This window comes from Anguilla anguilla, chromosome 3 (genome assembly GCF_013347855.1).
Source record: "Anguilla anguilla isolate fAngAng1 chromosome 3, fAngAng1.pri, whole genome shotgun sequence".
NCBI lineage: Eukaryota > Metazoa > Chordata > Actinopteri > Anguilliformes > Anguillidae > Anguilla > Anguilla anguilla.
Window position 1 is genome coordinate 63508307 of NC_049203.1, and position 14381 is coordinate 63522687.

Below are 14381 nucleotides of genomic sequence, written 5' to 3' on the forward strand. Positions count from 1 at the left end.
TCTGACACTATAAATGTTGCGTTATTTGAAAAGTCATCTTCACCCCTCCCCACCCACCAAAAATAAATAAACAAACGTAGAGGTTTCAAATGCGGTCGCATTAAGGTTTAAGGCCCCATTTTAACAGTCGTGGCACAATTGCCAACAATTGTTGTAACTCAAGGCACGGGTGAAGCCCAACTATGGCCCAGTTGTAAAAGATGGGAATACATTAACTGTGGGTGTGACGGGGGTCTGGTTTCATGATTTAAAACAGTGCGTAAGCGCCACAGTCAACTGATAATTTTGTCATGACTGAAGAGCAAGTGCATCACTCCATGACGGGCCTTTCTATGAACCGTTGCTCATATCAAAACATATCAAAGGTCAGACTGAATAGTTTTCATTTTCATATTTACTTCCTGCTCAAACAAAATATCTTTTCCGTTTACTTGCCAGTGCTGGTTTCTTTGCGGTCAGGTTTTTGTTGTTGTTTAATACCGCTTAACACGCATGCACGCACCCGCACACACATACACGAATAGCATAAAATAAAAATAAAAAATCATCACTTGAACTAAGTTTAATTCATTTCAGATATGCACTCGTTAGAGAAACAACCCTGCAGCCAACCAGTTCCAGCAATCTCATGCTTATTTCCCATCCGTTCATACACAGCTTTTGTATTTTTTTTAAAATCTGTTTATACAGCTGGATATATACTGAAGCAATTCAGGTTAAGTACCTTGCTCAAGGGTACAATGGCATCATCCTAGCTGGGAACTGAACCTATGTTACAAGCTCAGTATCTTTACACCATTCTACACTGCTGTTCCTATGTAATGTAGAATACATTAGTCCATAAAGAATGTGGAAACATTCTGAGGGCGATATTGTAGTGCACCACCTGACCAGTCCAAAGATCTGAAATGCATTTTTAACATTGCAAAGGTTCACTCAATCATTGACCTAGCCATGCCAAGGACATACATAAAAGAAACTTGTCAGTGTGTTCTGGGCTCAATGTATGGATTATTATTTTATAGCCCTTATTTTAGTGGATAGCCTGTATCCCCTAACGGCCACTGTAAATACAAATACAGATGCAAACATACTATTTGGTAGATGGTCTCCTTTTATAAATATTCTTCCATGAAAAAAGTATTTTGTACTCTGTGCACATCTTGTTCAAATCTTGGTAGGTGCACATAACCTTTTTTTCTTGATAGTTCATTAATATCTCAGCATCCGCTGCAGCTAAGCCACCACAGTGTCTGTGACACGCACACACATTGTAAGGCCCTAGAGGGTGTGTAAAACCACTCCATTAGTGCCTGTCCGATGCACAAAGAGGAGGTTGATCATCCTGGGTGTCAACTGCGCTGACATAGTCTTTGAAAATCCAAGACTCATTCTCAGACAAGGGTCTACAGTCCCTTAGGCAGTGTGCCTCCCACGACACAACACCATGCTTCAGCCTTCATAAACGAAAGTGGCTCAAATGATGTCTTTGTCTTTCGAGATTAGCTTCAGGGAAGGGCATTTGTTTGGTCTTTTTATGTCATTTAAGACATTTTCAGTGCCTTTTTTTTTGCAATGTCAAAATGTCTTTGTTTCATCTGCAACTTGAGGGGAAAAAGCATATTTATATACAATGCACACTGCCCCTGATGATCCGCAGGCAATTTTCTTTCAAATAACAGTCATGAGAAAATGCTCAACTTTTGTTTAAAAAAAAAGACATACTTTTTAAAACGATGGCAATTCAATATAGTCCTCTATGCAGAGAAGAAAAAAACTCTCCATGCCTACCTATGTTGCGGACATGGCAGACTCATTAAAGTGTGGACTAAAAACATTAAGGGGATTTTTATATGTATAGCTGATGATGAGGAACTGGGGCATGCAGAAACGGTTTCTAAATGAGTGGCTGGAATTGAGGCATTGCAGAATTGTAAAATGTGTAGGGAAGGGATCCAGGGATCTAATTGTGGCTGTGTTCACCTTCTCCCGGAGCACACTGCTCGTCCTGCAGCATATTAAACAGGCCATTTTCTCAAATCTGATGCATTGAACCACGTCATGCTCAAATCTCAAGACAAAGAAAATGTCAATCTGTCATGCAATTGGCGAATCACCAGATCTCTTCCAACTCATATTCAAACAAATTGCACAGACAGGGTGACACAACTCTATTACTAGCAGGAATGAAAATAAATAAATAAATAAATAAATAAATAAATAAAAGTTCAGGCATCAAACTCAACAAAACCCAAACCAATCAGTTGACACTCTGAAGATCACAAATGGCTGGTCATAAGCTTCCAATTCATTTTGAGGCAATTGCTGGATCAAAGGGGATCTGTGCTCTATTCCTGCAGTGGAGCTTTTGTGAAATTGCAGAGGAATTTTGGGAGGTACGGGGAGGGAATCACCTCTCAAAGGCTGCTGTGGCATTGAGACAAATGAGGTTAGAGCAGTTTGGGAAAACTGTCAATCCAGGAGACATGTTTCTGATGATGATGGTTGTTTACACAAATGAAGAATGCAACATCTCAAAAAATGGTAGATCTAGTCTATGAGTCCACAACTGTCATTTTTTAACAGTGATTTTCTTCAACAGAATGCAGTTGTTTCCTGAATTCTAAAAACAGTACACCTGTGACGCCCATGAGGCTGAAAATAAATCTGATTCATTCTAGGTCTGTTCTGTGCCATCTTCCTCAGCTACAGTGTGCATAATGCAATTTGACGCATACTGTGGTCAAAGTGTCAGGGGTGTGTGGCATGAAATTCTGAACCCTGTAGAAATACAGTCTCTGTGGTCCCACGCCCCAAAGAAAATGTTTTAGTCCAGACTTTTAGACCCCCCCCCCCCCCCCCCCCCCCCCGCCTGCTTTGGGGCTTGAGTTCCACAACCACACCCCTAAGAAGAGTAGCATTTATGGCACATTGTGATTATTTATGGATTGTTTAATGCATGTCAGATGTTAGACTGTTATGTCATTGAGGAAAGCAACATGCAGTTCGTTGAGAATGTTTTTCTGATGACTCTCCAAGGGATTTACACAGCCCCAGAAATAAAAAAATAAAATAAACCACTCACAAGTGCCATTTCTGTGTAACTGCTTAGTTAAACTTGATCATAATTCAGTGAAAAATAATAATTTCCATACACCTAACATTGGAACAATTAAAATGACCACAGGGCTTATACGTATACTCATACTTCCAAGTGTCATGGCTCAAGAATGCACTGGAAAGCATCATTTCCTGTTCGGAGTGAAAATTACCACTTGCTTCAATTTTTAGACTGTCAGAAAGGTCAGTGGATAGCCAGCAGCGTTGTCAGAATGAATAACAGATTTTATTTGGTAATGTTTATGCATTGCTGTTTGGCAAATATATACCCAAAGTGCTTGTTCGGAAGCAGTTGTTTGCCTTCAGCTAAGGGCAGGGCTGACGGAGGGGAGTGCGAGAGATTGCTCCATTTATCAACGCAAAAGTCACGAAAGAAAAGGATTCCTCCATAAATATTGTGTCGCATGCAATATTTGCCCTCGTGGCCAAGCACTGGAGCCTGCTCCATCTGAAACACCACAGCTTAAAACTGGCCTTTATTGCTTCATTTCCTGTGACATTAAAGCACAGCACTCTACCACAGCAAAGCAGTTCAGGCGTAGTGTACTATTGAGCACCCCCACCTTAAATTAGCCATGCTACCATTTATCATACTATTAATATTATAATCTTTTCTTTTTTGTTAAATCTAATTTAACTATTATGTTACAACCTTAGCAATCCTTCTATTATATTTAATCATTGATATCCAAATGACTTGATCTATGTCCACTGATAATCTATCACATTGATGGTAGTACACATCTAGTGAATGCATGTTATATATCCATGTCAGTTATATAACATGGCTGGAACACACTGGCATTAGCCTATGATACTGGCATCGGGGAGGATTTAAAGGAATACTTGAAATACTTAATAGCACATTATGGCTAACTCTCATAGGTATTATAGTTAACAATTATTTGAGTGGTTATGATTGTTTGTAAGTCAACTGAGGGAAAGCAAGAAAATCCAAATTTTGTTTATTTATTTGATCAACATTGGAAAAGGAAAAGATTACTTCCGACCTTGTAAAGAATACATTTTTTTTTTTTTCGTATGGCACATTTTTATCCTTGTAAGACAGAACTCTCTTGCTGTATGCTCACCTCCAAACAATAACTGGATGAATTATAAACTATTAGTGCAACATTCACCCTTCAATATTGCTATCCTTTTTCTTTTAATTGGACGTTTTGAATGTTGTGTTCGCCTTGTATCAGATTAAGTGAGCATATTTTGCAGAAAAGAAACCCTCCATTATCATTTTAAGGTTAGCATCTATATTTTTTTCCCTGTCAAATGAAAGAATAGACAATTTATCTTTTGATATTTCCATTTATCCTCTTCCTTACAAAGTTGTACGTTAGTGCCAAGAAAGTTGTCTGTTTGGCTGCTTTTGATTGGCGAAAGCTGACATGTATTTACAGCTATGGATAAGCGCTGCTGACGGCAAAGTACACATTTTTCAAGTATCAAACACCTTGCAGACATGCCCCAGATAGCATGTCAGCAAGTCAGTTATTTCCCCTCAATAAATTTCATAACAAATGACAAGTGAAATGACGTACAAAAACAGTACATTCAAATATATATATATATAATTGGAAGGCGCAGGACTCCAGATTTACTCATGTGCAAAAGACAGATTACAGATCAACAATATTTTACTTGATCTGTCAGTGGGACCTTTACATTTTTTTGAGCATGTTTTATGATGATGTAATATACACATGTCATACCACACAATGAAAGCAAGAACAAAACGATTTGAAGGCTCTTCTGTATAAATGGACCATCAACCTCATAAATGAATCGTAAACTCTACCCTCCCCTCTTATATTAGGTTAAATCTGCCAATAAGACATCGCTTTTCTGTGGCATAAACTGAATAGAGTTTTCACCCAAAAGGAAAACTTCAGGCAAAATCACACAAAATAAATGAGGAGGCATCTGCTGAACAGACTTCCAAAATACAGTAGAAGATGATAATCCCCCCAAAAAAATAAAATAAGATATGCATGGAATTTCATCATCTACAGTTTTAATTTCAAATTCAAATAGACCCATTGAGGGAATTTTAAAATGCAATATATGACGTTTTTATTTTTTGATAATGAGAAAATACTTCCCAAAATTGCCTGAAGCTAGATTGACTTTTATGAGTTTGGAGCTCTTGGGCCCAAAGAATTGCACCAAGAAGAGCAATTATGATATTTATGGATTTCAACAAAAAAAAATACAGAATAGGCACAGCCCTTAGTAGAATTAGGGACTATGGGAACTATGGGAATCAGCTAACGTTGGAGTTTGTAAGAACTTGTTCCAGAGAAAATTATAGGCACAAAGGAAGACACTAAGATGTCCCCAGAAGAGTGCGTGTCTACTTTAAACTCTGAAATTATTGCAGACCTTGAGCATTGAACAAATCAGTAAAAGTCAGAACATCCTTGCTGGATTTAAGAGGGAAACGAGAGGTTGGAATGTCATCAATAAATTATTGTTAGGCCAAATGGGATGAACTTATAAAAAATATTATAGGTGCCAGAATGTCTACACCCCTGAATCATTAATGACAAACTCCATACAGAGAGAATTACGTCCGTTTTGTGCCTCGGTTAGCTAAGGCTTCTTCCACGGGACAGTGCGTGACATGATTTAGTTTTGATGTAACCTTAGTAAAGGTCTCACCTGAATGTACCAAAAATAAAACTTGGAAACTGGGTAGTGCTAAGCCTTCTTTTAACTCCCAACACTGCAGAGGTGCTAAATAAATTCAAGATTGCCTGTTGCCATAAATACATTTTGCCAAAGAACTGTGGAGGGTGAAACTTTGTGGTCGTAGAGGATAGGAAATGAATGTGTGTGAGGATATTCATTTTAATCACACATATCCTGTTATGCAGCTTGAGGTGAAAATGCAACCATTTAACTGCATCCCCTGGATATAATCAACACAAGCAAAATCATTATCTTTACAAATGGAGTTAGGATTAGATGAGGCCAACAGCTTGCACTGGGTTCAGGAGAGTGGGTAAAAAGCAAGTGGTAAGCACATATGAGATACATTGACCCATTAATCCTGTAACCAGAAAAGAGGAGGAAAAAAATTGAGGAACAAATAGGAGACATTAGAGAGATAGAGAACAATGGCAGCTGCATATAATGAGACACGAAGAAGCAAGCCTTTAATACAAAAGGGTTTAATCACAGAGCTTTCCTTCTCAGCTTGTGTCAGAGGTTGCGATAAAAGGGCAGACAGGGTTGGAGAAAGTGGGCAGTCTTTTTTTTTCTGAAATGAGCTGTGGGGTCCAAGATACCTGTCTCTACAGTGTTTCAATTCAATTCAATTCAGTTGTATTTGTATAGCTATTCACAGAGAATTGTCACAAAGACGCTTTACGCAGAATCAGTTGGATTACAGTACAATAACGATTGTGAATCACGTGAATAAAGAAGGCACTGAAGCCAAAACTCTGAAGTGCCCTCCGAATGTAGCTCCAATCCCCACGAATCAAGGCATTCTCAGAGTCTACTGAAAGGCAGTGCACGGGATGGTTTGCTGTCTCAGTCAGTCAAATCTGATTGACACAAAATGGTTACTGAACGCACGACAACAAAAGCATTCAAATCAGGCCTGGTGATGAAGCCAAACTCAACCCCAAAGATAAAATCTTACTGGACACAAGTGACGCTCCAAACCCTGAGAGCATACCTGCTTCCTAATAAATGCTATTACCTTCGAGCACAACCAATATCAGTGGGCATTCGCACTAGTCCCGGGTGAACGAGTTTGAGGAAGTTGTGTTTGGATAGCACAAGGCAGTTATTCTACTTTTTTCCGGAGACAAAAGAGACGGAAGATGACAGAGGAGCGATCTCATTTCAGGCAGTCTATTGCTTCTGCGGGCGCTGGAGGATCACTTTTCGGGTAATTTGCTTCCTCCCCCCCCCCCCCCCCCCCCGTTTCTCCACGGGAGCCGAGGCATTTCGGCTTGGGACAGCTATTAGATTAGCGGCTAGCCTCGGAACGGCGTGCGGTGGGTTGATGGGAGGCCCGTGGGCACGGCGTCCTTGATTACCCCACGGCGTTCATCTTTGCCGTGAGACGCGTCGAGCGCTGATTTTATTTATTCACTACACCGCTGTGTGCGATGCACTCCGAAGCCAGAGACTCTGGGAGGAAATTATCTATAATTAACACGGTTTTTCTTGGTAGGTTTTCAGCTTAAAGTGCAATCAAATGAACCTGGAGTCCTTCACTGCTGCTGCAGCACGGGAGCTGGAGACATTTTAATGGCAGCTCCTCCACGTTTTTCTTAAAGTCCTTAAGTGCTGACAAATAAAACTTTCATTTAGAAGTGCGCAGTTCTGTTACTCAGACAAATAACTCTCCCTCCATCTGAGTTCTTCATCAGACATTCAGTCATGCTCCCAGACGAATATGTCGGGTTTGCACACCCTACATTTCATCCTACAACCCATTTCTGTAAAGTTTAATGACTGGTTAGAAATGTTTTATCCATACCAATACTGTATTAATACTGTCTCGTGATTTGCTTTCATCCCATATTTGCGTGTTTCCCAAAGCTATATAACCTCCTACTGTGTACAATCGAGGACAAACAAAAACTCAAAAAAATCAATTTAGTTTTGTGTAGTGGCAGTATGTACTACTACTGTAATTCTCATGACAATTTGTCAGCATATAGCCTGATCATGTGGTGTTTAAAAGCCATTGTGGTATGTCTGCACTTTCTGACAGTGCCAGGGTCAGAGGCTATATTGCTTCAGATAAATCATTTAGTGTGATTAATGTGCTAGAACAGATTTATTTTAGTATAATGGTCTGTTGGGAACATAATGTTGCTAAAGTTGGCTCCCACCTTTAAAAATGTGTGTGGGGATTTTTAAAAGCATATGACATTTTCAGTAATGATCTAAAATGTGAGAAATACAATGGAATCCCTTTGGCTGTCCTGAAAGATTTAGAAATACCGTAGCTTAAACTGAACAAATATGATTTCTCCTTTTAACATCATCTAGAAGAGAACACTCTGCATGCAATTGGAATGCTGAACAATTTCACTTTGGGGAAAAAAAAAAAAAAAAAAAAAAAAAAAAAAATATATATATATATATATATATATATATATATATATATACAAGGGTAGTGATATTTCAGGAATTCATGGGAATGCACAGTACAGCTCTCTTGTTTAAGCAAAATTTGGTGTTTTACAGAAAGTCAAATTAGGATAAGGTCTCGGTGTCCATGGAGACAGGAGCTGAGCATTGTAACCAACAACTGCATTTAGTGGCCTCTCGTGCATTGTTTTGGCCAATGAAAACAGACTGTACACGCAGCTGTGGACTTTAGATGGGAGTCTCTCAATGGTCCTCTCACTCAATGTAAAGGTGTCGATATAAATGCAACTTGATTTATTTAAACAATCCATGGTCTGGGGCATGTGGTGGGGGGCTGTATAACTTCCTATTTAAGATACAATTTGATCATAAGATCATTTTATAAACGAGGCTCCTGGTCCTGAACAACCCGTTTTTTTTCTGGTTCTTGTAACAACTTGATTGCAATTCCAGAAGTATAAAGCGCTGTCCATTGTATTACGTCAGATATCAAAACGAGGGACAAAGGGAGATAGCTAAATTACACATTCAAATAAGGGGTGGTTTGCTTTCTTAATGCCACATTCTGAATGAAACAAATACTGTTGTTACAAATAATCCCATGTTCCATTTAAGGGCTTTAAAACAGATAGATTGGGCAATTGATACTTTAATTTTCTGTAATGTGCTACAGAAAATGATTCCCTCTGAAAGGAACCATTTTAAGAGGTGTGTATTGATTCATTGATGAACTTAATGCTCAAATCAGTGAACTCCTAAAAGCTGAAATTGCGAAAAAAAATAGTCAATTAAGCTAAACCGTGAAGAGTAATTAATGAAAATTTAATTCCATTGAAGTCTGAAGAAAAAGCTAATGGTAATGAGCCAAACCTTCATTGTGCTAGAGAACAGTCTCAGTATAAACGTTTGAAACGTAATCCCATGTTTTCAAAAACCTTAATTAATTAAGAGATTGGTTGGAGTTAAAACCAACATATAAAAACATTCTCCAGGGTAGGTGTTGGGAACACCCTCCTCTAAGGCATGCTTTGTGTGAATGTCTTTACATTGAGGGAGTTTGTCTTGTGCATTAAGTGTCAACACCACACATCCACTTTCAATTCTATCAGTGCAAATGTCCCACAAAAATGCAACACTAGAGCATTTTTAGAACCGCAGTCAAAACTGTGAAAATCAAAGAAGGTGAGAGGAGAAAACCATGCAGAATAAACTAACTAAAAACTCCACACAGATGTGGTCGCACAAATCATTGGTTATTTTGGGCGCCCACTACAGAAAAAGAATTGCCCTTACCTTCAATGCTGTTCGATATTCTATAAGGAGTTGCCTGTATATGAAATTACCTTCTCCAGTGGAAGACCAGGAAGACGATCTTTAAAAAGTGATTCTAGTTCCCATAGCCTTCCCCCGGTGAGTATTGCACTCTGATAAATGCTCGCTCTCCTGAAGTTCACTGGGCCTGTAGGGAGACCCGATCAATACAGTTCGATACTAGAGCTGAGCCAGAGGCACCTTTACCGAGTTCAACCGTGTCATTATTTTAAGGGGAACGTCTACAATGGAGCCCCAAAGGAGAAGCCAGAACGTTGCCTTTGACGTTCAGAGTAGGGGAGAACAAATTGCCGAACAAAGATGACGACTGCTTGGCTTACGGTCAGAGGATTTGTGCGCCGAAGAGACGAGAACAGGCAAACAGAGTAACAACAAATAATCGTGTTACCTTCTGAAAGGGTCATCTTGTAAGACATGCCATATATTATATTATAAAGCTGCAATGTAAAAAATGAGTCTCAAAGGCGAGTGAGAGTGAATGTGTACAAACATTTATGTTCCTCAGACTAACACTAGCATTCTCTATTTCCTCAAGTCGCTCTGGATAAATGATTGTAATCATGATGTACTAAAGAAAGAAATGCACTCTTTATTTGTTGTGTGTAGGTACTTTTCACTGGTCTTTGTATGATCAGGAGATTATGTGTCATGAGACCGAGCCAAAGCTGATCATGTATGCAACATTAAAGGGAACAAAGCCAATGTGTAATTTTTTATACTTTCATGTACCTGTAAAAAAAAAAAAAAAAAAAGTTGATGGATAATGTGTTTCTTGATCTACTGGGTTTTCTCCAAAACACTTACAGTATTTAATTTGCAAAGTGCATCAATGCATTACTTAATAAGACTCAACACCCAAGCATCAATTTTTCATGTTCATGAAAGAAATGTTTAAGCCCACCTTAGGATAGTCCTGTGTTCCAGAAACAATGGCATAGATATATTAAGGCGATGCAATATGCATTGTGCTCATTGACTAGAATAAATAGAAAAAAGTCTTAAAAAGTGAAAACTTAAAAAGTGCAACCACATGACTACTCCATTTATTCATTATAAATTACTTTTTTAGGTTCAGTGACATCCTTCAGATGCATACACATACACAGACATTTTGTTTTCAAAATCAAAAGATAAAGCTGTTGGTTTTAAGCCCCTATTAACAACAGGGATGCACAGATCAGAAGTTTTCTTTCGTTACTAAGTCTTGGTAAAGGTCCACACTGCTACAGATAACAGTGATAAAGAAGAGGTTGAATTGTTCTGGCATTTCATCTTCTGTAATGAACGTGTTGCTCTGTTGGCAATCTTCCCGCCTCATGATGGACAATTAAAATGATTAGGTTAAATTTCCATCTGTTCAACTAGCTCAGATGGGATATTAGTTGTTTATTCATAAGCTGCCTGACATTTGTCTGCGCAAAGTAATCATCAGAAGGAATCCACAGCCTTTTCTGAAACCCGTGTAGCCCTGCTTGCGCTGTGCCTGGGATGGTCCCTGTGTGGAAAAGACTGGGCCTTGAAAAATGTGCACGCACATGAACACATCCCATGTGACGTTCTTAATGCTGGTCCTCTCTCTTCCTGTCCAGCCCAAACCACAGAGCCTGTTCCCATCCACACAGTATAATCAGGTCCTTCTGCAGCAGTTGCCCAACTCAACTGAGGCAGAAAGAAAACAGCAGCTCAAACTTGGGCAAGGAAAAAAATAAGTGAATAAAAATCTCCACTTATCTCAACTTAGAATTTTTGTGTGTGTGCGTATGTGTGTGTGTGTCTGTGCGTGTGCGTGTGGGTATATACTGTATGTGTGTGTGTGTGTGCGTGCGTGTGGGTCTGTATGAGTTTGCGCGTGCGTGTGTGTGCGTGCGCGTGCGTGCGTGTGGGTGTGTGTGCGTGCGTGCGTGTGGGTGTGTGCGTGTGCGTGTGCGTGTGCGAGTATGTGTCCGTGTGCGTGTGTCTTTCTGCTCTCTCGCGTTTTAAGTGCATGTTGGACACAGGCACTGTGCGCATCAGAGACTCGATTGCTGCAAAGCTGCGCGGATCTACCCGAGCTTCCGAGTGCGACCATTCCCCCTCTCTGGAGACAACAGAATGGAGGTGTGAGAGAAGCAGGAGCTCTCCAAGCGGGATGACTCTGGCCTCTAATTGCCTTCCTTAGGAGGATCCGCTCGGCCCCATTCCCCTGCAGAGGGGCCCCACTCGCCTTTGAAGCGGCTCAAGAGACCCCCGTGCTCTTTTTCGACTGCGCCCCTCAAACGCTCGGGATGTTTTCGGCCACCGTTATTAATTCATGAATCGTGTTTCCTTTCCCAGAGCTTCGGAAGTGTGGAGACCATGGTTACGACACATCCGTGCTGTGTTCTACCATCGTTCTGCCAGCGCTTATCGTTTTGTGTCTCAGGGTTTCCTGCACAATCCTCAGGCGTGGGATGTGGGAACATCACCATCACCACGCCTGTGGAGCACAACGTTGCGCTCTATAGGATCTATGTGCTCCTGTCAGCGACCTTGGTGCATAGCATACATATTATGTCTGGTCTTCGTGGAAAAGAATGGATGTTGTATGTATATGGTTGACCCTGGAACAGTTACTAAGCACTGTAAAATGCAGAGGCAATAATGAAAAATGTGAATGTTCAAAATAGCACATGGCATTAGCAGGGCATGGGATAATGGAACAGTGTTATATGATGTGCATTACTTAAGGAAAATGTAAAATGCATAAACATGTCAGAAAATGCTATGCACAAGGTCATAATCCGGTGTAATTGCAGATTAATCCACTGTAATCTCTGAGAAATTTCGTCTGAAAGTAGGATAACCCAGTACGATATGTTACTGCAACATGTATCCTGCTGTGAATCAACAATGGCTACAATGAGGTTTTCATAGGTAAAGCAAAACTTCTAGAACAGGAATGAGTCAGAAAGACAACAACTGATGGCTAGGGACTCCATCCCTGTGACAATAATGTGGTGCTTCATCCATCGAAATGCTACTGGCAAATAACTAAAGCCGGATAATGTACCTTTAATGAGTTAACCAAAGCTGGGAATCTATGTATGCTCGGGATATGAAACTGCATTAATCTCCAACCGCAGTGAAATATTATATCATCAGACTTTGAATACACTCGTGTTTGAGCCGCGTACATTTTCACTCCTCTCAGGAATCCGGTATTTATGGGTATTTTGAAGTAGATAAACATCCGGCCTCCCTGAAAGCTCGATTGGTTAATTTTTATGTCTCAGGATAGGCGGTCCTTCATGCTGCTGGTGGTATGAACCGGCCTATAGTTTCAGGAGGACCTAGTAAATCTCAGAGGCAGTAAACGTCACATTCGGTCTATCCTATAATCAATTATCCAACGAAGTGGAAGTGTTGAGAATTAACACCGCGGAGTGTCCCCATAAACCCCAGCCGGCCTGCAGGAGCCTAGCGACAGGCCCTTTTCCGGCAAACGCGGCCCAGTCGCATCTCAAGCGCTGTGCCCGACTGTGATCCCAGAAACACACTGACACAGCAAGCAAGCACAGCTTGTTATTTTCCGTCCGGCTGCAGAAAGTGGCCAAATTGCATTCTGGGTAAATTTTGAAATGTGTAATTATGTATGCCTCTCATCTAAATGGTTGTTCCAGTTTTGTTCCTGCTGATATTAAAACTAAAGTACCTTATAAACAGAACGTGTTGCTGCAGTATTGCATCAGGAATTTTGCCATTCCTCTTTCAAAAAGATTCTGTCTTCAAAACCGTTCTAATAATTGTTCTACTTTAAATGCAATGTTTTTTTACATGGTCATTTTCACAAATCGTGTCATAGGTTGATTAATTGAGCGGCATGAATTCTGAAACGATGCTATATTGCCTTTTGCCCTTGGAATTTTGCAGGCAATCATGATTTTAGTGTACCGAAATTGAAACTTTCCTTCATTGCAAAGAGCGGGATATGACTTTGGTTGGACTCGATTAAAATCCCTCCTGTGTACTGTATGCTCTTTTCACAACATATAAACAACTAGGAATGGTATTAAAAGAAGCAGGGGAAGCTGATGAACTAGGGAACATTCCATGGCATTTGAGCCAATGGGGAGATTATTACCTGTTAACCATATTCTCCATCACAGAGGCACCCAATCTATCCAAACTCTTCTCGTTCAGCCTTGAGAATTTATTGTGATGACTTCCCAGTACAGTTGGTGGGGCAATAACTTGCATAGAGCTGATCTTTCTCAAGGGATTGTTCTATTAGTTTCATCATAGCAAGTGAAATGATGGGAAAAGCAATGTTGTGGACCAAAGTTTACCATAAAAAAGTTTTATTTTCTTTATTTTTAATTCTTTGGGTTAATGGTGAAGCAGAGACCGATCACAGTCTGTCTCTTGATATCTGTACTGCGTATTTAAACCTACCTTGGTGCTGATTAAATGATTTTATAATGGCTTGAGTAATGTGTACAGATTTTTATTACAGTGGTTTGGCACAGGATAAATATTAACAAATTCCTTATCCAAAAACATGGGTTTTACAGAAGCCCTCTATATATACACGTCATGGCCAAAGATATATGGGCACCTGACATCCAACATATCCTCCAAAACTATGGCCATTAATATGGAGCTGGTCCACCTTTCGCTGCTATAACAACCTCCACTCTCTTGGAAAGGCTTTAGACTACATGTTGGAGCATTGCTGCAGGGATTTTCTTCCATTCAGTCAGAAGAGCATTAATGAGGTCAGGCACTGATTGGGCGATTAGGCCTTGCCCGCAGTTGGCTTTCCAGTTGATCCCAAAGGTGTT